This window comes from Patella vulgata, chromosome 5 (genome assembly GCF_932274485.2).
Source record: "Patella vulgata chromosome 5, xgPatVulg1.2, whole genome shotgun sequence".
NCBI classification, from domain to species: domain Eukaryota; kingdom Metazoa; phylum Mollusca; class Gastropoda; family Patellidae; genus Patella; species Patella vulgata.
The window spans coordinates 5,504,312-5,529,424 of record NC_065883.2 but is presented as its reverse complement, the minus strand read 5'-3'; the positions used below and the strand labels follow the sequence as shown (position 1 = coordinate 5,529,424).

At 36.2% G+C, this 25,113-nt stretch overlaps 1 protein-coding gene across 1 annotated transcript in view; it reads left to right on the top strand.

Annotated features, from left to right (window-relative positions):
• The window catches only part of LOC126821634 (leukocyte tyrosine kinase receptor), a 165,002-nt gene that overhangs the window by 15,961 nt on the left and 123,928 nt on the right, over positions 1–25,113 (top strand). The window contains exon 3 of the mRNA XM_056100891.1: positions 11,509–11,625. The gene's annotated coding sequence lies outside the window, so the exon portion shown is untranslated. The remainder of the gene's footprint in view (positions 1–11,508; positions 11,626–25,113) is intronic.

The following is a 25,113-nucleotide window of genomic DNA, read 5'->3' as shown; positions in this document are numbered from 1 at the left end:
ATTAAGCGCTTCCCAATAAAATGAGGTCACACAATCAGACAGCCCTAATAGTCAGGCTGCCAATTAGTGACACCCTTTACATTTTTGTCCTGAGGGCACTCCATGGATGTTTTTCAAGGAATTCAGGATTTTTCCAGGGAGAGGGGTTTAATATAGGCTATGCGCATGCCTGTTCCTCAATCCCTATTCAGATACAAATCTGAATAAAATATTGCTTTAAAAAAAAAAAAAAAAAAAAATTGTTCCTGCGTTCCATATATATATATATCAAAATTGACATACTTTTATTGGAAATAACCACCCGATAAAAACTTTTGTGGGAATGTATCTACGAGAAATGGTGGATGAAAAAACTTATCAATCAAGCCCAATGTACTTTTACATTGTGAAGTTCAGAGTCGTCACAATGACGTGTAAAAAAAACCCTTGAAGCCATTGAGAGAGAGAGCGGGAGACATGGGGTTTAATGTCCACTCAACACAAACTATGGTTCAATTTTATTTCAATAATTCGCTTGCACTTAGGGGTCTTTTCTTTAGCTGTGGGAAAAAACTGGAGAACCCTGCGTAGGGGTCTTTAGCAGTGGGAAAAAACTGGAGAACCCTGCGTAGGGGTCTTTAGCAGTGGGAAGAAAACAGAGGACCCGGAGAAAACCCATGAAGGTCAACTAAATATTAGACAAGGACATTGAATCTTATCTCATCAACACAGCCTCTGTTCTTATTGGATTAGGGAATCCTTTACTGATTTGTTAAAAAAAATCTTATCATTCAAGCTGAAATTCTCTTCTCAATGCAAAATGAATGAAATGAAAGGAGTCAGGTTGTTCTTTTTTTGTGCTAGGAAATCTTTCATTTAAATTCATGTCTGATATGTCGACAAAAAAAGTAGACTGAATTTTGCTTAGTCCGGTTGTTCTTTTTCTGCACTAGGGAATCTTTTATGTAAATTCATGTCTGATCTGTCGAAAAAAAGATAGACTAAATTTTGTGGGAGTGAAACATTTAAAGGATCAGAGGTCAACTTTAAATACTATAAAATATCAATAAATATCTTGTTTATCGCTTCATAAATCTGTCTTTGTCAAATAAACGGTTTAAGGCAACTCAGCTGTGAAATTGCTTACGGAACCAGTTGATAAATGACATACGTTTTCTAATTTATCACGTTAGATTTTGAAATAGAAATACTGTAATCCAATGTATAGTTATTGTGGAATTAGAATTAATTTGTGAATTTATTCAATAAAAGCATTTTACCTACTAGAGAGACGGATTAGTTGTAATCTCTATTAGGCAATGAAATGAATTAAGACATTTATCTAATGTGAAAATTTCAATAAAATCTTCTTTGTGTCTAGAAATAAATTGTGAATAGAAATTTAAACTTTTGTCTTTTTTTTTAAGTGAATGAGGAAAAGGAATTGTGGGTTTTGATATGTTTCAATGAATGAAGTAAAATGGAGTTATTGTTTAGGTGTTTTTTTAAAAAAAGGAATTGGGTTTTAAACGATGTCTGTCTGTTGCTAGGATTTGTCCATGAGTTATTGCAAAATACTAAGAGTTTTTTTTTATACTTTTGTTTTTGGTATCTTGTAAGGGCTTTCAATTCAATATGTAGCCAGTCGGTCAATTTTTGACGTACCGATAATTACTTTGTGTAATTCAGATATTTTTCCCCAATAAAATATGCGAATTTTTAGCAATATTTAAATATGTTTTTTTTTTCATGCTTTTGCTTTTGCTATTAGATAAGAGCTTTCACATCAAGAGCTTTCAAAGTATCAAGATTTGTTTTTGTGCTTTTAAAGCTCTGATTAGCAAGATATATTTTTAGGGAGTCATTGAAGAGCTGTATAAATAAATACAGAAATGAACAGAAATGAGGTTTATCGTCCTACTTTTCTACACTAACCCAGTCAAAATTCATATTTTATTATCGTATGCATTGCGACCCATTTGTGTCAATTTCTAAGACCCAAATATTAAAGATTTAGCTCTTTTAAATGTTCGACAAAATACGCAAGAAATTTCAATCGAATGGCAATCTCTAGCATCTGGTTATTCTAGTCTACACCGATAGTATTTATCGCGCATGCTCTCCAGATAAGTATTTGGTATCACCGTTTGACATGACTTGTGGAATATGTCTAGCCTCATTCTTCGAATCCCTTGTCACAAATGGCGCTGAAACGCATTCTGGTACCAAATTCATGTACTAATGGTAAAATGCTTATTTTGTCTTAAATCTTTATCTTTTCCGGAGGGTTGGATGGCCGAATGGTTAGCACGCGCACTCTGTATCATACAGTCTGTCATTGAGTCAACTGGCGGGGTTTTGATTCCCCGGTTGTACGTGACAAGGAGTAGGGTCATCTGTCCAACCTTGTGTGTTTGCTCTGGGTCCTCCAGTTTCCTCTCACTGCTAAAGACACCTACGCGCACGCGAATTATTGAAATAAAATTAATTAAACCGTATGTTAGTCCCGAAATGACCTAATTTGTGTCGAGTGGACGTTAAACTCCATTTCTCTCTCTCTCTCTCACATATATGAAATGGCACAACAAAGGAAGTGCTTCAGGAGATGAATAAGAAAATGTAGAAAACGTAAAAAAAAGAACAAAGGGACGAAAGTTGTTGAATTTCAAGCTAATCATTTTTAAAGGCAACAGATGATTACAGCTACAAGAACCTTGATAATCCATTTATAAAGTGAGTTTTCCTTGCATGAGATTAATAACCTTAGGGAATCGCAGGAAATTATTTTTAGTTCACAATTAATATTTCAACAGTGATCTTTTAATCTAGAAAAACCTCCAAGATCTCTTTTAACATTTCTGATGTAAGAATTGTCAGCTTCAAGTACTCACTATACATTTATGTCTTAATACATAAAGTGCCTAGACATTATTTTAGCCAAGATTATGAATAATGATTTGAAGTAATATATTTTCCAAAAAAATATGCACATATCAGCCTATTTACAGATTTTTAAGGACAATATTAGTGTCATTCATTTTCACATATGTGATGGAACTGGTTAAACACATTCAAATATAATTTTAACACAGAGAAAACAAGAAAAATAGAAAAAGTCTGTCCATTTCCATGTTGTTATTAAGTATAGAATGAATAAAAACAAGGGAATGTACAGACTATTTTTATTTTTTTCATACTTTTTTTGAATCATCAGATATCCTCCCACATTCTCACAGAACAACTTTTGGTCTTAGAAGGAATGATTAGTGAGCAGAAATTCGCTTGTGTATCTATTATCACTTGTCACCTCAGTCAGTTATATAGAAGGATAACTCATGTTTTCCTTTTGCGTTCATCACTTCCCTTTCTTGAAACCTTCATTACGCATCTCTGTGTTAAAATTATATTTGTAAAGTGTTTAACTAGTTCTATCACATATGTAATAATGACTGACACCAATATTGTCCTTTAACCAGTTCTATCACATGTGATAATGACTGACACCAATATTGTCCTTTAACTAGTTCTATCACATGTGATAATGACTGACACCAATATTGTCCTTGAACCAGTTCTATCACATGTGATAATGACTGACACCAATATTGTCCTTTAACCAGTTGTATCACATGTTATATTTCCCTTATAGCACACTGTATGGCGTATGCCCGTCTTCATTAGCCCAGTTTAGGAGCAGAACAGTAGGACGTTAAACCCCATTTCATTTCATTTCATTTTGGTCATCAAATGAGAAAGTATATTATAATAATATCAGACATCTGACAAACAGATTACCAGTTATCAACAGTTCATGACACACATGATATATAAGATAAAGGCCGACAAACGGCGACAGACGAGAAACGCTGTCTTCCCTAGTATTCCACCATAGCTGTCCCACAGTGCAACGTCACACGTGCAGCTTAACATGTTACCGTAAAGTTATTAAAGAGATATACAATATGCATAACTGTATAAAGCAATACCCACAATGAAGATCGGACAAGTTGTAGCGAAAGGTTGCGTCCAAGGTCATACGAGCGACTTTTGACCCTATGATGTCAGACATTTGTTTAACCAATCAGCATTGATGTTTCTAAAGGATCCCCCACAGTTCCGTGCAAAACATGCCTAAAACGCACCGTAAATACCATTTCATTGGCTAATACCTAACACCACCCAGAACACGTCAACGATAACAACTCTTCCAGATCCTAGTGTAGTAAAGACAAGTAAAATGAAATTTTGAACTATAAAAAACGAAACGAAATAGGATCTGTGTCTTAATCGGATTGTGATAGTAGCGGCCAAGCGAATATTTGCTGCTGATCAGGAATATGAGTTGTCGAGTGATATAATTCTGAGCAGCTGTCTCATAGATAGGCCCTACCTTAATAGTAAGTGCAGGGGGACTGCCGCGTACAAAACAAATCTACGGACAAGACACAATACGCAGAAATCACAAACAAACGTACATATCAGATTAAGTGAATGGATCCGGGGGCTAGCTGTAAACGTCCACTGCGCTGTACAGTCCCGGGCTTGTAGTGATACAGACTTCACACACAAAAAAATGAAAACAAACAATACGGAAAATAACCCAGAGAAAACCTTTGTGTCATACTTGCACGAGTCATGATCTGTTATCTGCTATATGAAATATGAATGTAAGCATATTGAAGGAACAAATTACCTATACAAGTAACCATATCGGTAAAATGTATAGAAAAATCCCAGGTACAACTAAATGGTCTATGTTATAACGAGAAACATTTTAAGTGTTTAACGGAATTAATGAATATTGACTATAAAGTTAAAAGGCATATGTTCCATCCACTACAAAACAGATATTTTTCGAGTTTCTTCAAATCAATACCAATAATTTATTGATCGTATAGATAATTTACCGAGTAATGATAGAAAACATGCAATCATTTTTATTCTGACCACTTACCTCGAAGTTATCTTCAAGTTACTTCACACATCAGTAGACCCAATGAATTATTGATTTCTTAATCTGGAAATAAAGTTTTAAATTTTACGTTCTGCTTGTCTGCAGCATCTGGGGTAATTAACACGAGAATAGACCATGCAGTATGCTGTCTGGGGGGAGGGGGGCACGGTGGCTAAGTGGGTAAGACGCTGGCTCGCTAGCCTGGAGGTCGGGTGTTCGATCCCTGCATTGGCCGAGAAAGTTCAGCCAGATTTTTCCGGCGTGGTTCTCCCTTGTCAGTGATGCAGGACGGAGGACCTGACAAGGAAAGTTGTCTAGTCATTCGGGTGGGATGAAAAATCAAGGTCCCATGTACACATTGGCATGCACATAAAAGATATCTCGGCTGTTGGAATTCGATATAAGAGTAGGCCGTAGTGCCGCTGTCTGGGCAAAATTTCCCTCATAGCACACTGTATGGCGTGTGCCCAGTTCGGAACAGATCAGTAGGACGTTAAACCCCATTTCGTTACATTTCATTTCGTGCTGTCTGGGACAATGGCCCGGCTAGATGTTTCTGCCTTCTTTGAATTCCAGCTACCAAGGGTTCTACCTTCTGAATGACTGGACATTGTTCCTAGCCAGGCCCTCTGTCCTGCCCCACTGACAAGGGAGAATCACGCTGAAATATTTCTCTGCCAACACCAATATTGAATTCCACCCCTGTAATTAGACACTGTTTCTAGCCAGGACCGCCGTCCAGCACTACTGGACCTATCACTATTAATCAGGGAGGTTGGTTGGCGTTGTATCATAAGGTCTGGCATTGAGTCAACTGGCGTGGTTTCAATTCCACGCTTGTACGTGACAAGGAGTTGGATCGCCTATCCAACCTCATGGGTTTTCACCTGGTCCTCCGGTTTCCTCCCACTGCTAAAGACCCCTACGCGCAAGCAAATTATTGAAATAAAATTTAACAAGATGTTAGTCCCAATATGACCTAGTTTGTGTCTAGTGGAATTTAAACCAACTCTCTCTCTCTCTCTCTCTCTCTCCCTCTCTCTCACTATCAATCAAATCTTTCACATTAAATTAAGCATTTTAATATTAGCTTTGTAATCGAATGTGTTTTGTTTAAACGGTTAGCAGAAACTATGATAATAATAACAACCTGTGAAGTGATATTGATATCTATTTATTTAGACATTATATCGCCTGGAAACATGTAGTAAATTAAATATTTGGATATTGTCAACAATTGGCTTAATAATCAAATGCGTTTTATTTTAACCTTTCACAGAAATTTCACTGAAATTACAAAAATTGGAATGTAATAGGGTTTAAAGTAGCGTAAGTATCTAACTCAATATCATCCAAAATCTTCGACATTGAAAACACGAATTATTTGTCAATTTAAATCAACATTGATGTTGTGATCTTACAGGGAAAAGATGGGCTTCAGATATCCAATATTTAAACAAACATTATGCAAGAGCTAAATCTGCCTATTGCAGGTCTTTCTTTAGGCCTGAAATGTTTTCTAAATTATTAATTAGACATTAATTAACTCATCCAGGCCATAATCAACTCTCGATGTCATCGGATTTCTCCAATATTAAATAGATTAGAACAGTTCAGCCATATTTTGATTTAAGCTAAAAATGGAGGAGTGAAACTTAGCTTCGAACAACCAGTACGGTGGTTAAAATTATTGCACACGTCAATTTCTAGGTCCCAAATATTAGCGATTTAGCTCCTTTACCATCATGCTATTATCCATCAAATAGGCTAGGAAGATGGGATGATGATAACAAACTGTGATCAATGATGCTGTTATCTATTTGTTTAGCTATTTAGTAACTTAAAAACAGAAAAGCTAATCGATGTTTTTAATTCAACTGTACTAAGTAGTATAGAATGAGATAAATTTTTTAAATATTAAATACCTTCGACTTGTTTTATATTAGCAGCCGAAACAGATTTATCAGAGAGAGAGAGAAATGGGGTTTAACGTCCACCCGACATAAACTGGGTGATTTCGGGATTAACACATGGTTCAACTTTATTTCAATAATTCGTTTGCGTGTAGGGGTCTTTAGCAGTGGGAGGAAACCAGAGGACCCGAAGAAAACCCACGAGGTTGGACAGGCGACCCTACTCCTTGTCACGTACAACCTGGGTTTCGAAACCACACCAGTTTACTCAATGACAGACCTTATGATACAGCGCGCACGTGCTAACAATTCGGCCATCCAATCCCCTGTTTTATATTATCAAGTATGATAGACTGGTCCAAAATAATAAGCTTAAAACAATTTCAAGGAAATGAAATGCAATGGGGTTTAACGTCCTACTGTTTTGCTCTGGCTGGGCTAATGAAGACAGGCATATGCCATACAGTGTGCTATGAGGGAAATTTTGCCAGGACAATGGCACTATGGCCTACTCTTATATCGAATTCCAAATGCCAAGTGTTCTTTTACGTGCATGCCAATGTATACACAGGACCTTGGTTTTCCGTCCCATCTGAACAACTAGACAGTTGTTATTGCACCACTGACAATTCCAAACCACGTCAGAAAATCCTGATGAACTTTCTTGGCCTATACAGGGATCGAACACGCAAAACAATTCCATGGTTACCTTTGTATAGGTATATCTTCATCTTTTATATACTGTACAAGTCCAAGGTCTGTCATTGAGTCAGCTGGCGTGGTTTCGATTCCCTGATAGTATGTGACAAGGAGTAGGGACGCTTGTCCAACCTCGTGGGTTTTCTCCAGGTCCTCTGGTTTCTTTTCACTGCAAAAGACCTCTGCTTGCAAGCGAAATATTAAAATAAAATTGAACCATATGTTAGTCCCAAAAAATGACCTAGTTTATATCAATGGACCTCTCTCTCTCTCTCTGTTTAAACCACATCTCTGTCCCTCTCTCTCTCTCTCTGTTTAAACCACATCTCTGTCCCTCTCTCTCTCTCTCTCTGTTTAAACCACATCTCTGTCCCTCTCTCTCTCTGTTTAAACCACATCTCTGTCCCTCTCTCTCTCTCTCTGTTTAAACCACATCTCTGTCCCTCTCTCTCTCTCTCTCTGTTTAAACCACATCTCTGTCCCTCTCTCTCTCTCTCTCTAGTTTAGTTAATAGACTGGTCAGTGTTTGAAGTATATTTGTATATTTATCCAGGATGGGTTAACAAATCATTTTAATTGACATATAGTCTAGACGAACACTGGGTTCAATGTAAATATCCCTATGTTGTCTTTGTATAAACTTTTGTTGGAATTGAAATGAAATGAAATGGGATTTAACGTCCTACTGTTCTGCTCTGAACTGAGCTAATGAAGATGGGCATATGTCATGTAGTGTACTGTTATGAGGGAAATTTTGCCCGGACAGTGGCATTATGGTCTACTCTTATATCGTATTCCAACTGTGAAGGGTTCTTTTACGTGCATGCCAATGTGTACACAGGACTTCAGTTTTTCGTCCCATCCAAACGACTAGACAGCTTTCCTTGTCAGACCCTCCTTTCTACACCACTAACAAGGGGAATGACGCCGAAAAATCCTGATGAACTTTAAAGATACATGTAAGATTTAGATGTAAGCTACATGTGACTCAGTGACAGAAATGAAATGAAATGAAATGGAGTTTAACGTCCTACTGTTCTGCTCCTAACCTGGGCTAATGAAGACGGGCATACGTCATACAGTGTGGTATGAGGGAAATTTTGCCCGGGCAGCGGCGCTACGGCCTACTCTTATATCGAATTCCAACTGTCAAGGGATCTTTTAGGTGCATGCCAATGTGTACACGGGATCTTGGTTTTTCGTCCCATCCGAACAACTAGACAGCTGTCCTTGTCAGGCCCTCCGTCCTGCATCACTGACAAGGGGAAACCACGCCGGAAAAATCTGAATGAACTTTCTCGGCCAATGCAGGGATCGAACACCCGACTTTCAGGCTAGTGAGCCAGCGTCTTACCCACTTAGCCACGTGATCCCCTGACTCAGTGACAGCCTTTACCATCACATCAGACCGTTCACAAGGTTACGCATATGGGACCATATGCCTTGTCATGTACCAGCTTGACATGGGGAAGGAGGTTGGGTGGCTGAATGGTTAACATGTGCGCGCTGTACCATAAAGTCTGTCATTGAGTCAACTGGCGTGGTTTCGAATCCCCGGTTGTACGTGGCAAGGAGTAGGGTCGCCTGTCCAACCTCATGGGTTTTCTCCGGGTCCTCCGGTTTCCTCCCACTGCTAAAGTTGAACCACGTGTTAGTCCCGAAATGACCTAGTTTGTGTCGAGTGGACGTTAAACCCCATTTCTCTCTCTGTTTGACTAGGGGATTGGTGGATGGGGGGGGGGCAAAGGGGGAAGGGGTCGAGCTACATGTGACTTAGTGACAGCCTTTACCCTCACAAGGTTAAGCAGATGGGACCATATGCCTTGTCATTGCAAGTAAAGCCAGTATTAGGACAGGTCCGAGACTGTACAGCACAGTGGACAATTACAGCTTGCTCTGGATTCATTCATTTGGAATGATTTTTGTTGTTTATAGCTTGCAATGTCTGTGTCGTTTGTTTCTAGTCCCTAGGCATCTATTATTGGTTTTGTTTGCGTGTTTCTCTTTAATTTTTTTATTGTAATAAACATAAATAAAGAGCACATTCTTAGAATATTTCAATAATTACATGGCAGTTGAAAAAAAAAAAAAGCAGGTTTAACAATAATTTTTTGTTTTTTTCAATCCTTTAGAGACTTGTAAGATATTAATTATTCATAGAGTTTAGTTTTTTTTTCGACTGGTGTGTAGTACAGAGGGATAGAAAATTATTTCATAGGTTAAAAGTTTATTACAATGTATTGATGTTTGTAAGACTCAGTGCTGGTAAATTGATCTTCGTGGTCCGTTTTATATTGCATTACACTTGACTACATTCACACAATACGGATGGCGAGTGATTTCCAGGGAATTAACAGAAGCCTGAGCTCGATAAATAACGGGTAGCACGGTACCTGATTAACGGCTTGGAACAGCAGAAACATCTTGTGGGGGTAATCAGTGTGTTTGTGTTGTGGTATTGAGTAAAGATAGAGAGTGTTGCTGTTTATTTATAAGCTGTGATCTAGAGAGAGAGAGAGAGAGAGAAACTGTTTATAAGCTGTGAACTAGAGAGAGAGAGTAGATGTGTATAAGTTGTGAAGGAGAGAGAGACAGACAGAGAGATGTGTTATTATTATTATTAGCTGACTGTGATGCAGTCTATTCAATATGACTGTAGGCAGGATATAAACTGTAGAGTTTTACAACTCACACGAACCTATATGCAGACAGCTGAACAAGTTAGATTCAGGTATATTGAGTTCTTTTTACGTACAAAGGCTGTCAAATGTTACAAACACACTCACACAGAATTACACACAGCCAATCAAATGAACAGAAGAACTTTTGGATTGTTCTGATTAGTCCAAGACAAGTTTGTTTCTGTTTTGTGTGTGTGTGTGTGGTTTTTTTCATGTTGTGGGATTAGTTTGTTCAAAGTTATAGTTTGATATGTGTGTTATAGTCGGACTACCTAGCGTTATGTTATTATTGGAGTTTTATGGTGTCAAGTGAACAGATATAGGTAGCCTGTTGTAACTAACCTGTTAATGTTAAAAAAACTATAATTGATCAAAAATGTAATTCAGGAAAATTGAAAAGAAGATTTTTTAGAATTTGATTCAACTTGATTCTGTTTTTGTAATTCTTACCAAAAAAAAAAAAACTCTAGAAACTGGAAACAAATTCTTAATTTTTGCTGTTCGTAATTCAGGAATTTGGACAGGAGATTTTATTTAATTTGAGTGCAATTTAATTGTTTTTGTGATTCTTCAGAAAAAACAACTTTAGATACGAATTATTTTTGATGAATATTTTGTTTTATCAGCTGAACTGATCAAATTGTAATTCATGAAATTGGAAACAGATACTAAGTTTTTGTGTGTTCTTACCCAAAAATTAGTTTTGATTAAGATTTTGCATTATTAAATGACGAATGACATGGACAGATAAATAAGCTAACAAGAAAAAAAAAAGGTCAGCTATTATAAGGAATCAAGTTTTGTTGCTTTTATTTTGTTTTTGTGTTCTGATGCCAAAAACTTAAGTGGTATAGGAAACAGAACTGCTTAAAAAACACCATAAAGTGAATAACCGTTATAAATTGCTTATATCTCAAGAAGAAGAACAAATAGCTTGGCGAGATTGAATTCACATGCCAAGTACCGAGCATGTTTCATTCACTGCGATGTTTTTGTTTACAAGAATGCTGAGCATTTAACCTCATCCTAGACATGATATAGAAAGTGACGTTAGAAATTTATACGAAGGATTATTAAACTGAAGTGTCAGAAGTGTTTTTTAATTACTGCGTTCCTTATCCACGACTCCGCCATAATGAAGTTTTTTATTAAATGAGAGTATTTTTATGGTTTTTACACGGCGCCAAGATGAAAATACGGATTTTATTATTCCAACTGATTTTGTTAATTTCTGCGTCCCCGCCAGTCCTGTCAAGTTTAATTTCATTTTGTGATTTTGAAGATAATTATTCCTGTCCCTGGCAGACAACGGAGCAAAATGGATTTAGTACAAAAAAGGCAATAGACGTCAGTTCCAGAGGTTTTCCAGAAAAAGATGCATCAACAGGAACGGACCAAGGTAACTTTTTTTTTTTTTTTTGTTCTTATAACTTTTTTTTCTTGAAAAAATTCCCCCCAAAAAGAGAGAGAGAGAGAGAGACCTCCACTCGACACAAACTAGGTCATTTCGGGACTAACATATGGTTCAATTTTATTTCAATAATTCGCTTGCACGTAGGGGTCTTTAGCAGTGGCTAAATAAATATTTTTTTAATTTTTACAATAAATAAATATATCATTTATTATTAATTAGTGAGCAGAAATTCGCCTGTGTATCTATTATCACTCCTTACTTCAGTCAGTTATATAGAAGGATAACTCATGTTTTCCTTTTGCTCTCGTCACTTCTGTTTCTTCAAATCTTCATTATGCATTTATTGTAGCAACATCTATGGCAAGGTTTGGGGGCATTGGTGTGGAACTTTTCACCACAAGAGTTCCACAAGATACTGGGTTTCTGAAAATAAATACATTCCACAAGACTTTCGACTTAGAATAATATTCATAGAGTGTTTTGGGTCTGTGATGTTTTTCACCACAAGAGTTCCACAAGATTTTGGACTTAAAAAAAATATCAATTTTTTCAAAAATTTCTTCTCATACCTCCTATGTGCCTGTGTGGTACCACATTCCACTAAATTTTCGACTTAGAATAATTTTGGTAGAGTGTTTTGGGTCTGCTTTTCACCACAAGAGTTCCACAAGATATTCAACTTAGAAAAAATATCCTTTTTTTCAAAAATTTCTTCTCAGACCTTCCCATGTGCCTGTGTGGTACCACATTCCACAAAATTTTCGACTTAGAATAATTTTCATAGAGTGTTTTGGGTCTGTGGTGCTTTTGAAATTATATTTGGAACGTGTGTATCTGTGATCGCTCGTTACTTCAGTCAGTTATATAGAAGTATAACTCGTGTTTCCCTTTTGCTCTCGTCACTTCTGTTTCTTCAAATCTTCATTATGCATCTATCGTAGCAATGAATTCGGTGTTGTAAAGTGTGTATCTGTTATCGCTCGTTACTACAATTAGTTATATAGAAGGGACCTATATTTGGAGCATGTTTAACCAGTTCTCTCACATATTATGTGATAATGGCCGACACCAATATTGTCCTTTAATCCAGACCGGGGAGATTTAGTATAGATTAAGACCGGGAAAATAAAGGTGCAATTTAAAATAATACATTGGTTATAAAGAATTGTGAAAATGAGAACCAATGAACAGAGAGAGAGAGAGAAAATGAGTTTAACGTCCACTTGACTTAAACTAGGTCATTTTGGGACTAACATATGGCTTAATTGTATTTCAATAATTCTCTTACGCATAGGTATTTCTCTCCCCCCTCTCTCTCTCTCTCTCTCTCTCTCTCTCTCTCTCAAACAATATTTTATTCAATACAATCTTACAATTATACTTGTTAAAGTCAGGGTTTTTTCATAAAGGACAGTTTTATTTTGAATAGTTTTTTTTGCTTTTACAACTTTGGTTTTGCCTTGGGGCATTTGTTTACTGTAAAATGATGGATTATGTAAATACACATTTCAATTTATTTCAATGGATTTTTATGCATAGGCCTACGGCATATCTCATGTCAAAGTCTTGGAAACTGTCCAAAAGAAACTAATAATGTTCTTTCAAAACAAACTTTTGCCCTGTTTAATGGACTCTTAATAACTTATTCCTATTTAATTTTATGGGGGGTTAGGTGGCCGAAAATGGTTAGTGTGCGTGTTGTATAATAAAGTCTGTCATTGAGTCAATGACGTGGTTTTGATTCCCCGGTTGTACATGACAAGGAGTAGGATCACCTGTCCAACCTCATGGGTTTTCTCCAGTTTCATCCCACCGGTAAAGACTCCTACGCGCAAGTGAATTGTTGAATTAACATTGAACTATATGTTAGTCGCGAAATGATCTAGTTTGTGTTGAGTGGAGGTTAAAACCTCTCTCTCTCTCTCTCTCTCTCTCAGAATGCAGACATAGTAAGGTCTTTTACCTTACATTAAAACACATTGATTGACGTGCGGTGACACTGTAAGTATCCAAGATAGAAGAGAGTGAGAAGAGTGTGATTGTACTGAATCTGTCACAGACAGAGCCAGAGGCTACAAACATTACACCTAAACTAAACCTTGTGTACTGACTACTATTTATTCAATCAACCAGCCTTGAAACTATAACTTGTTTTTCTTTTTTTTAAAATATTGTTTGTGTGCATCAATCCAACACTCAACAAAAACACGTGGGTATTCCTAATTAACCTTCTTTAAAGATGACATTATGTAAGATTTAGTTAAAGAGCTGACTGTTCTCGCTATAATAGTTCGAAAATAGATAATGTAAAATGAATAATTTGAAAATTTCATTCAAATTACTCTGTTGCGAGCGGAGATATTAGCCTTTGAAAGAGAGAGAGAGAGAAATGGGGTTTAACGTCCACTCCGTTTTCCTCCTACTGCTAAAGACCTGTACGCGCAAGTGAATTATAGAAATAAAAATTGAACCATATGTTAGTCTCAAAATGACCTAGTCTGTGTTGAGTTAAACTCTCTCTCTCTCTCTGTCTCTCTCTCTGTCTCTGTCTCTCTCTCTGTGGATTCTAAATAAGTCTATTAATAGAAAATCATCAGATGAAATAAACAAGTATTGATAAATGTTTCCACGTGAAAGCGTAAATGCTTGAACCAATTAGCCACACTTTGTTGTTAATTTCCCGGAGGATTATCAGAAAGACAAAACAACGCAAACCTGACACCAGCAGGTTATGGGTAAAATTAATAAATACTCTGTTTCCAGATTCTTTTGTCGGATTTTGTTTTTTTCTTTTACCACCATTCATGGTTTCCTGTAAATTTTTCCTAAGAATCTGTTTAGTAGCAGCAGCATGTTTCACCATTTTTTCAGCCATGTGCCTTGCCAAACCAAAAAGCAAACTGCTTTTAAAGGGACTATCCCGATTTAAACAAAGCCTCAAAGATAAAATCCAAGTCCGTATGAAATTTAAATGCCAAAATATAGGTGAATGGTGTATTTACCTTATCTCAAAACTTCAGCTCAAAATATTGAGTCGTTTGGACGTGAAAGCCAAAAATCCTTATCTGGATATGTAACCCTTTTAAGATTTTGGGTCAATGTTTTCGTTGGATGATCTGATAATCGATTCCCGTTCCTTTAAAGGTCTATACAGTGAATGACCCATGTGCTGTACTTGATAACGAAAGGTAAATTTCACCTACACATTATTTTTATACAATAAAAGTCTGGTACACCTGTCTCCATTTCCAGATGAAGATTGATGGATTTAAGTTGTTTGAAAGCGTATCACAAATATTGAGTTAGTTGCTCAGCCCTAAGGTAGAGAATTTTAAGGGATTTTAACACAAAATTAAGCAGTTTTATTCTCCAAAAAATTATCGGGATTGACCCTTTAACCAAAAAAGCAAACTACTTCAGCAAATTATTGACTACGTCAGTACAATTTTCGTTGTTACTACGTAACAGAAATTTTCAAATAATAAAATAAAAATAAACTTTTTTTAAAAGACACAATGACAAAATAAGCAGAGAGCTTTGAAACAGGTCCTTCGCTTGTGACCTGGCAAGCACGCACTGACTCTCGCTGGCAAGATGCAATCTTACGGAATCTAATAATGTTAATATTGGGTGTTGAAAAATTTAAAGGGAGTATGATCTTTAGAGAGAGAGAGAGAGAGAAATGGGGTTTAACATCCACTCGACACAAACTAGGTCATTTCGGGACTAACATATGGTTTATTTTTTATTTCAATAATTCGCTTGCACGTAGGTATCTTTAGCAGTGGGAGGAAACGGGAGCACATAGAGAAAACCCATGAGGCAGGACAGGCGACCCTGCTCCTGGTCAGGTACAACCAGGGATTCGAAACCACACCAGTTGACTCGATGACAGGCCTTATGATACAGCGCGCACGTGCTAACCATTCGGCCATCCAACCCCCCCTTGATCTTTAGTTGAAGAAAGAAACATTTTCTATTCAAACTTAGATCACAGAATACGAAATACAATCGGTTCCGATTTCTAAAGCATTTTCTATTCAAAATTAGATCACAGAATACGAAATACAATCGGTTCTGATTTCTAAAGCATGTCGGCAAACCTGAAACCTGTATAATTATGGATAAATTTTAAATGCAGGCTTCTTATTAGTTGAAGGTGTAAGAAAAAATTTCTATTAAAATTTAGCTCACATAATCGAATAAGCCGCCATGGAAATTTGTTTCTATCAATTTTAATATTTGATTAGCCTTCAGGCTCAACTACAGATTTTAGTTCTTCCGGAAGACCTATTGAAATTTTACTTTTTAATAATTACTAGAAACTGCATGTGTATTAAGCAAATCTATTTTTTTAAAATAAGGAAATCTGTCATTGTCAATTTTAGAAAACCTCAATTTGATTAAAACACAGATCCTATTTTGTTTCGTTTTTTTTTTTAGTTCAAAATTTTGTTTTATTTGTCTTTATTACACTAGGACTATATATAACTTATACTTATATAACCTGCATTCTGGATGATGTGAGGGATTAGCCAATTTAACGGTCTGTTATGGCGAGTTTTTGGCATGAGGTGCGCGGAACTGTGGGTAAACCACTAGAAACATCAATGAAATGAAATGGGGTTTAACATCCTACTGCTCTGAACTGGGCTAATGAAGACAGTCATATGCCATGCAGTGTGCTATGAGGGAAATTTTGCCCAGGCAGCATCACTATGTCCTACTCTTGTATTGAATTTAACTACCAAGGGATCTTTTACGTGCACACCAATGTGAACACGGAACCTCAGGTTTTTCGTCCCATCCAAATGACTAGACTGCTGTCCTTGTCATGCCCTCCGTCCTGCATCACTGACAAGGGGAATCCATGTTGTAATATCCCAATGCATTTTCTCGGCCAATGCAAGGATCAAACACGCGACCTCCAGTCTAGCGAGCCAGCGTCTTACCCACTTAGCCACCGTGGCTCATCTCTAAAAGGAATATCTATCTAATAATGGTTCAATTCCATTCAGTATTTATATAAAGATGCGTGGAATTGAAATTTCATCGATCTATATGCTTCTCGCTAAGCAATAATTATAAGCCGCCATTTTGTTGTCTGCGACAATTTTTTGATAGGCCTGTTTTAAATCAGATTGAATCAAAGCCGGGACTTTATCTATCTTTGGTATCTTGATTTTTTTTTTTTAATTAAATGTTAAATAATCAATCTGAGTACATATTAGCATGGATTAAGCCATAAGAAATTTGATATATTAGCGACAAATGCCATTGGCGTATCGTTACTTTAAACATACATTATGCAAGAGCTGAATCTGTCTATTGCAGGTCTTTCTTTAGGCCTGAAATGTTTTCTAAATTATTAATTAGACATTTATTAACCTATCCAGACCATAATCAACTCTAGATGGCATCGCTAGTCTGTAATATTTACTGGATTATGATCCAATTTGCTGTTCAACTTCCATTCATAATTTAATCATGAAATGGATAATCAAGACTGTTTTTTATCATACAAACTTTAGTAATGATGATCAAGGCTAGGCCGGAATTTTAATTGCTTAATTCTCGGTTCATAGTGAATCAATTTGACTGAAATTTTCAGCAAATCACCTTTACATGAACTAGTTTTTAACTGTTTTAGTGAGAACTGCCAACTCTTTATCTTATCTCCTATAATGTATCTTTAAGCAAATGTTGTTTTACGAGAGGGTTGGTAAAAGCCAGCAGGTGTGCGAATATTACATTAAAAACCTGCGTAGAAAACTCATTTATTGCTATTAGTTCTTACAATCTCATTTTATGTGTTTTTCATTCATCTTTTTGAATTATTTTAAGGTTGTAAGGGGTGGGTGGGTGTATGGCTGAATGGTTAGCACGTGCACGCTGTATCATTAGGTCTGTCATTGAGTCAACTGGCATGGTTTCGATTCCCCAGTTTTATGTGACAAGGAGTGTTTTCTCTGGGTAGTCTGGTTTCCTTCCACTGCTAAAGACCCCTATGACAAAGAGAATTAGTGAAATAAATATGTTAGTCCCAAAATGACCTAGTTTGTGTCAAGTGAACTTTAAACCCCCCATTCTTCCACCCTCTCTCCCTCTCTCTCTCTCTCTCTCTCTCTCTCTCTTTTTGAAAAAAAAATATTATTCAGATATTTGTTAATATTTTATATCATAGGAAAGAGTTAAAAGATTTTTGTGCTCTTTGCCCTGTAGAACACAACCCCCCGAAACAGACAAACAAACACAAGATGATTGGTGTGAAATATTATTTATTAAATGACAAATGAACCATGTAATTAGATTACATTGAAGATACATTATGGGAGATTCGATAACGAGTTGGCAGTTCTCACTTTAATAGTTAAAAGCTAGATAAAATTGATCCACTATGAACCGAGAACTAAGCGGTTGAAAATTTCCGCCTAGCTTCGATCATCATTACTAAAGTCAGTACGATAAACAGCATAGTCTCGATTATCCATTTAATCGTTAAATCGAGAAGGAAAGTTATGCAGTAAATCGGCTCATAATTCAGTAAAGATCGCAGGCTAGCATAACTATCTGGAGTTGATTATGGTCTGGATAGGTTAATTAATGTCTAATTAATAATTTAGATAACATTTCAGGCCTAAAGAAAGATCTGCAATAGGCAGATTTAGCTCTTGCATAATGTGTGTTTAAAGATATGTACTTATTAGATCTATGAAGCAATACCTGAAGAATTTACCTGAGGATCAGACAATTGTTGGGCTGAATGGAACTCCATCTATCTGGCCTGAAACTGCTCCAGTGGAACCTGTGAAGCTTATTGGGGAAGACAGTGTTACATATATAATAATAATAATGACTTTATTTTCTGAGGGCACATATTTAGTACATGAGTTCTAATTTTCAACATGTCCCTCCTACTCTATAAAACTAGCAACTACACAGTAATAATATTTACAAAGTTCATATATATCATATTATATAATTATAAGCTTATAATAAAAAAAAATATATAACAAACAAGAAAGAAATAAAAAATAAAAAGAAGCCAAATAAACATACATTCAGAGGACAACAGTAATTAACAAGGGTTCAAAGATTTAACGTGTTTTACTAACTCCTTTTTGAAGATAAAACTTGCAGACGCATGTTTCACAGTTTGAGGTAGTGAATTCCAGAATATAGAGGCGGTATATTGGAATGTACTTGTCATTGCCATTTTTTTACTTTTTTGAATTGCTAATTTAAGTTGACTTTCTGTCATGGTAGTTTCGGTCAATTTAGAATTTTCACAGAATGCGTTATATAAATATGATGGTAATTTGTCTCTTAGTATTTTTAAGGTGAGCATTCCTTGGTTGTATTGACACTGTAACCCAGGTATCATTTAATCTTGTGTATCTAGCGCTAATTTCTTTCACATTTGTTTAATATCAAATCTTTACTTAAAAATTCGTAAAAATCGTTCAAAATCACCAAAAATCATCTAATTTGTACTTGTGTCCAGTTTAAAGCTGACTGATTAATTTTGATAATGAGTGTCCAATTTACAAGTATTTAATTTCCTGACCACTGTGGGATCCCACATTTCACATCAGTAACAGTTGAATGACATGCCCCTAAAAGACTACTTGTTGCTTTCAAAATTCCAGATACGATCAAATTAGTTTATGGGATTTTGAGTCAAATTTGTATAATTTTAATTTTTGGAGGATTAATATAAATTTATTATATAAGTTAATGATTTAAAAATATAGTCTTTCGACATCCTTAGAATTTTTGGTCCTATAGAGTCAATACCGGTAGCCCTACCTGGATCGAGCATATTTAGATATTTGTGTACATCTGCACATGAGATATAATTTATGGTAAATTCTTTGTCAGGGGGTATTGTTTTTTGAACAAATTTATCAATCTTTTCACAATATTTATTGGAAAGGGGGTTATATACAGGCTTTATATTATCGGTAACATTGGTAAAATAATTATTCATAATATTAGCAATATCAGATAAATCATCATATTATGTATTATTATCTGATTTAATAGACATCGGATAGGTACAATTCGTTTTATTTCCCGTAGCATTGTTAAAAAATTTCCAAATATGTTTTGAGTCTTTGTTCTCTTGAATGGCAGTTTTGATATATTTGTTATTAAATTTTTGGTTTTGTTTCGCCGAAGTCTGTAGTTGATATGATCATTTTTTCTCTTGTAAAAATTGATTTTTAAGCTTTATTAATTTCTGAATTAAACCATTCTGGTTGTTTATGATTTTTTATTCGTTTTCGTTTTTTTGTTGCATGCAGATTAAAGATAGCATTAAATAATTCATACCATACTTCCAATGCCATATATTTGGATTATCTACAGTTTCAATATCTGAAAAGCTTTGAAGAGAAAGGTCATTTAAAAAAGCATATTATATTCCTTGAAATGTTTGAAATTTCTATATTCGATTTCAAAATAACAATGCCACCTGATGTTTTCATCATTTTCTATGATAAAAATAACTGGATAATGATCACTAAGACCATAATCTGGATTATTTAATTCTATAACCGTATCGTATCGAGAGAGTTTGTATATAGATATTCTATTATTGTTTGACTATTCTGAGTACACCTCGTTGGAGAATCAACAAGTTGGTGTAAATTGTTTATCTTAAAATTTCAGACCATTGTTTAGGAATGTTCAGTTTAAAATCTATACTATTCAAAAAAAGTAGGGGATATTTGATTTTGGGGGCATAATACTAAAATATGCAAATGACTACGAAAAAAGTCACTATAGAACCTAACAGAAGAAACATTTCCAGTTACATGTGACGCCCAAACCCACCAATAGCTACCGCATGGGATGCAGGTGATGCTTGGGATCATCATGGGGGTCCAACCCAAGATTTGCACGACTCTGACTTTGAATGTTACAGTCATTGTGGCATTGAATTCCAGGGTGGAAACATCAGTTTAATTGTTTTAGTGACCAGAAAACAAATTTTGATATGCGTCGGCTTACCCAAAATGAAAGGCTACGTGCCCTTGGCATGCAACAGATCGGCACAACACAGGCGGTTGTGGCGCGGACGATGAATGTTTCTCAGTCTGTCATAAGCAGGCTATGGTCCAGATACCGTGATACACAATCTGTACAGGACAGACCACGCTCAGGTCGACCAAGGGCGACAACTCAAGCCCAGGATCGATTTATCCGTACCTTGGCCTTGAGAAATCGTGTCATCACAGCAAATCAGATCAGCGCTCGTCTTCAAACAGACACTGGTGTGAGAGTGAGTTGCCAGACGATTCGGAATCGACTGCATAGGGGTCACCTTCGCGCCCGACGTCCTCGCGTGATCCCTTGTTTGAGAGATCATCACATTCAGGCAAGACGTCGTTGGTGTAGGGATCGTCAACACTGGGATAATCGACGCTGGAGCAATGTGATGTTTTCAGATGAGTCAAGGTTCACTGTTGATTTTTTGGACAGACGTAGGAGGGTGTGGAGTCGTCGAAACGAGTGCTTTCAAGACGTTAACGTCATCAGACATGATCGATTTGGGGGTGGTTCTGTTATGGTGTGGGGAGGCATCACTGTTGCTGGAAGAACGGCTTTACATGTTGTTGCAGGGCGTGTTACAGGCCAGTACTACCAACAACATCTTGGCAGTCCATGTTATGCCGTTCGCACGACGTCATGGCCGCCGTTTCATCTTCCAGGATGACAACGCAAGATGTCACAGGGCCAGGATCGTTACAGGTTACCTCCAACAACAGAGCATCACCACATTACCTTGGCCAGCACTGAGTCCCGACCTCTCCCCCATCGAGCATGTCTGGGACATGCTTGGACAGAGGTTACGTCAACGTCAACAACGTCCTGCCAATGTCCAAGAACTTGCTGCTGCGTTGCAACAGGAATGGGACAATCTGGACCAAAATGACCTTAGACGTCTCATTAGGAGTATGCCACGTCGGATCAATGCTTGTTTGGCAAACAGAGGAGGATTTACCCGTTACTGACTTGGTTGTGATGCTGTGGTAACTTTGCTGTTTGACCCCGGGTATCATTTTACCCTTATAATGGCCAGTCTGTGCCTTACTTAGTCTAACGATCATTTGGAATAAATCGATGAATGTGAACTTCATTTCATTTTGTCATTTGTTTCTTCGTCAGTTTCATTAGGTGACTTTAATAACACTTAAAAATCAAATATCCCCTACTTTTTTTGAATAGTATATATTGATATCACCCATAATATATAATGGTATATTTGAACTATTAACAATATATAATATAAAACAATTATTAGTATTTCTAGTTTTATCAATCATATTTTTTTTTCAAAACGCCTGAAAGACAGTTATATAAATGTTTTGTAATATGAAATCATTATTAGTATACTAGCAGGATACCCGGCTTCGCTCGGGGGTCATAACTCCGAAACCGGAAGTGGTAGACTAACGCCACCTGGCCTATGTTACTCCCTGGTCCGAGCTACCCCTATACCCCAAATTTCAGACTCGGGGCAGACCTAGTGTAGCCGCCAACCCCGAACAGACAGACAGACAGACAAACAGACAGACAAACAACAGTCACAAATATTAGTATAGATAGATATGGTTTATTGATCAGAAATTTTATATCAAAACACAGCATTTTCTAATTAGTAACAATTACGATTATTAGTTTTTATAATTTTATCAAACAGATATCTTGTTAAGCTCATCATCAGCAGTCAATGTTCGCCAATCTGATTAAAACACAGATCCTATTTCTTTTCGGTTTTTTTATAGTTCAAAATTTCGTTTTACTTGTCTTTACTACACTAGGATCTGGAAAAGTTGTTATATAACAGGCGTCCTAGTTGATGTAAGGAATTAACCAATCAAACGGTCATAATAATGTAATATAGTTCTTCACTCCACGTCTGTTGTTTTAGTCATATACGAATCTGAGGGTTGAGGACGGCTTGAGGTCTAAACTGTGCACATACTAAACTTACAATAAACTATAACACATACTTATGGAAGAACAATTACTGATTTATTTGGGCGACGTTTCGAAGAGTGTTCTCTCAACGTTGCTTGAAAACGTTGAGAGAACACTCTTCGAAAGTCGCCCAAATAAATCAGTAATTGTTCTCCCATAAGTATGTGTTATAGTTTATTGCTCTATCCAGTTACTAAATGCCTCTAAAAGATCACTAAACTTACACTGTCTTGAGGTCTAAACTGTGCACATACTAAACTTACGCTGTCTTGAGGTCTAATCTGTGCACATACTAAACTTACACTGTCTTGAAAACAGACACTAAGCTGATTGATCGACATTTTAATTTAACAATAAGTATGCTTCACGGAATAGGATGTTAAATGCCATGTTATTTGTTATTGTTATGGTTTAAGGGGCATTATGGGAGATTAGATAAAGAGCTGGCGGTTCTCACTATTATAGTTAAAAACTAGATAATGGAAAGAGAATATGCTGAAAATTTCAAATTGCTCCACTCTAAACCAAGATATTAGCGGTTGAATTTTAGGCCTAGCATCGATCATTATTACTAAAGTTGGTACGATAAAAAACAAAAGTCTCAGTTATCCATTCTTGTGTTTGATCTTCAATGATGAGCATTGAACAGAAGATCAAATCCAAATCTGATGAAAATCTGACATGTTAGATAGCATTGAGATCTGATAATGGTCTTTTCATATAACAGTTCAGGCCTAAAGAAAGACCTGTGATAAGCAGATTTAGCTCTTGCATAATGTATGTTTAAAAATTAAAGATTAAATAAGTTTGGCCTTAGGTAAATTGTTTTGTAGTAACAGTAATAAAAAGATACATTAAAAACAGGAAAATTTTGTAAGGATGAAAATAAGATTTAGCTGTATGATTTGTGAATATTTTAATCCTATTTGTACATACCTGGCCTGGATTATTTTATACAATTTGTCCAGTCACCAGAAATTCAATTAGTAATTTGAATTCAATCATCATGGCTGACTGCAGCACTGCACTCTATCAGAGCATAACTATTAAAAACTAATATTGAGAGAAAGAAATTTAAAAAAACGAAAATAATTTGATATTTTTTAAAAGTATAATTATCAGTAATATAGAGGTTTGATTTTGATGAATCAGATGTGACTTAGAAATGTCCTACTTTTTTGTGAAAGAGAGAGAAATGAGGTTTAACATCCACTCGACTCAAACTAGGTCATTTCGGGACTGACATATTGTTCAATTTTATTTCAATAATTCGTTTGCGCGGAGGGGTCTAAAGCAGTCACGTACAACTGGGGAATCAAAACCACACCAGTTCACTCAATGACAGACCTAATGCAGGACATTTAGCTGGCCCACTCTTATTTAGAGTTCCGTCTGGGACCTTTTACGTGCACGCCACTGTGTAGACAAGACCTCGGTTTTTTCTATCATACCAAAAATGAATTATTGAAATGAAATTGAACCATAAGTTAGTCCTGAAATGACCTAGTTTGTTTCGAGTGGACATTAAACACCCCCCTCTCTCTCTCTCTCTCTCTCTCTCTTTCTTCATATTTTGGCAAGAATTTTTTAGGGGGGAATGAAATGAATTTAAAGTAGCTAAGTCTCTAACTCAATATCATCCAAAATCTTCAACATTGAAAACACGATTTATTTGTCAAATTAAATCAACATTCATGTTGTGATCTTAATGGGAAAAGATGGGCTTTTGATAGCCAATATTTAAGACAAAATAAACATTTTACCATTGGTACACGAATCGTGAACCATAATGCGCTTCAGCCCCAGTTGTATCAAGAGACTCGAGGGACGAGGCTAGACACATTGCACCAAATCAAACGGCGTATGTAGACTGGAATAACCAGACGCTAGAAATTTGCACTCGCTTGAGACTGCTGGCTTATTTCGCCGAACATAACTGATTTGAAATTGGAGTAAAAACGGAAACCATTGAATGTAAATCAGTTTATATACATTCATATTACAGTATTATATGCGTTGCGACCCACTTTTGTCAATTTCTAGGTCCCAAATGTTAGCGATTTAGCTCCTTTAAGGTCCTGTCAACACAATACTTTGGTCATGTTGAGACTAACATGTCGTTTTCAGGTGTACATAAATTCTCTCTGACTTGGAAAATACCAAAAATTAATGGAATTGTCATATTCTATGGAAATGTCAACAAATTAACTGTCTGCCTAAAATGTTCAAGTAATAATTATAAATTTATTTGTCGGAGACTCACATAAAGGTGTGAAATCAATAGATACCAACGTAATTGATCAATTTGAATAATTTGGGTTGTTTGATAAATGAACCAATACTATTGATTGTGTATGGGGGTTAGACTCTATATTTAACCTTTAGTCTGGCTTGTTGAGACTTTAAATAACATCTTGATGGTACTCGATCATCCAGACATTCCAATCAGGGCTCTTGTTTCTGTCATGGGTGATTGACTTGTTG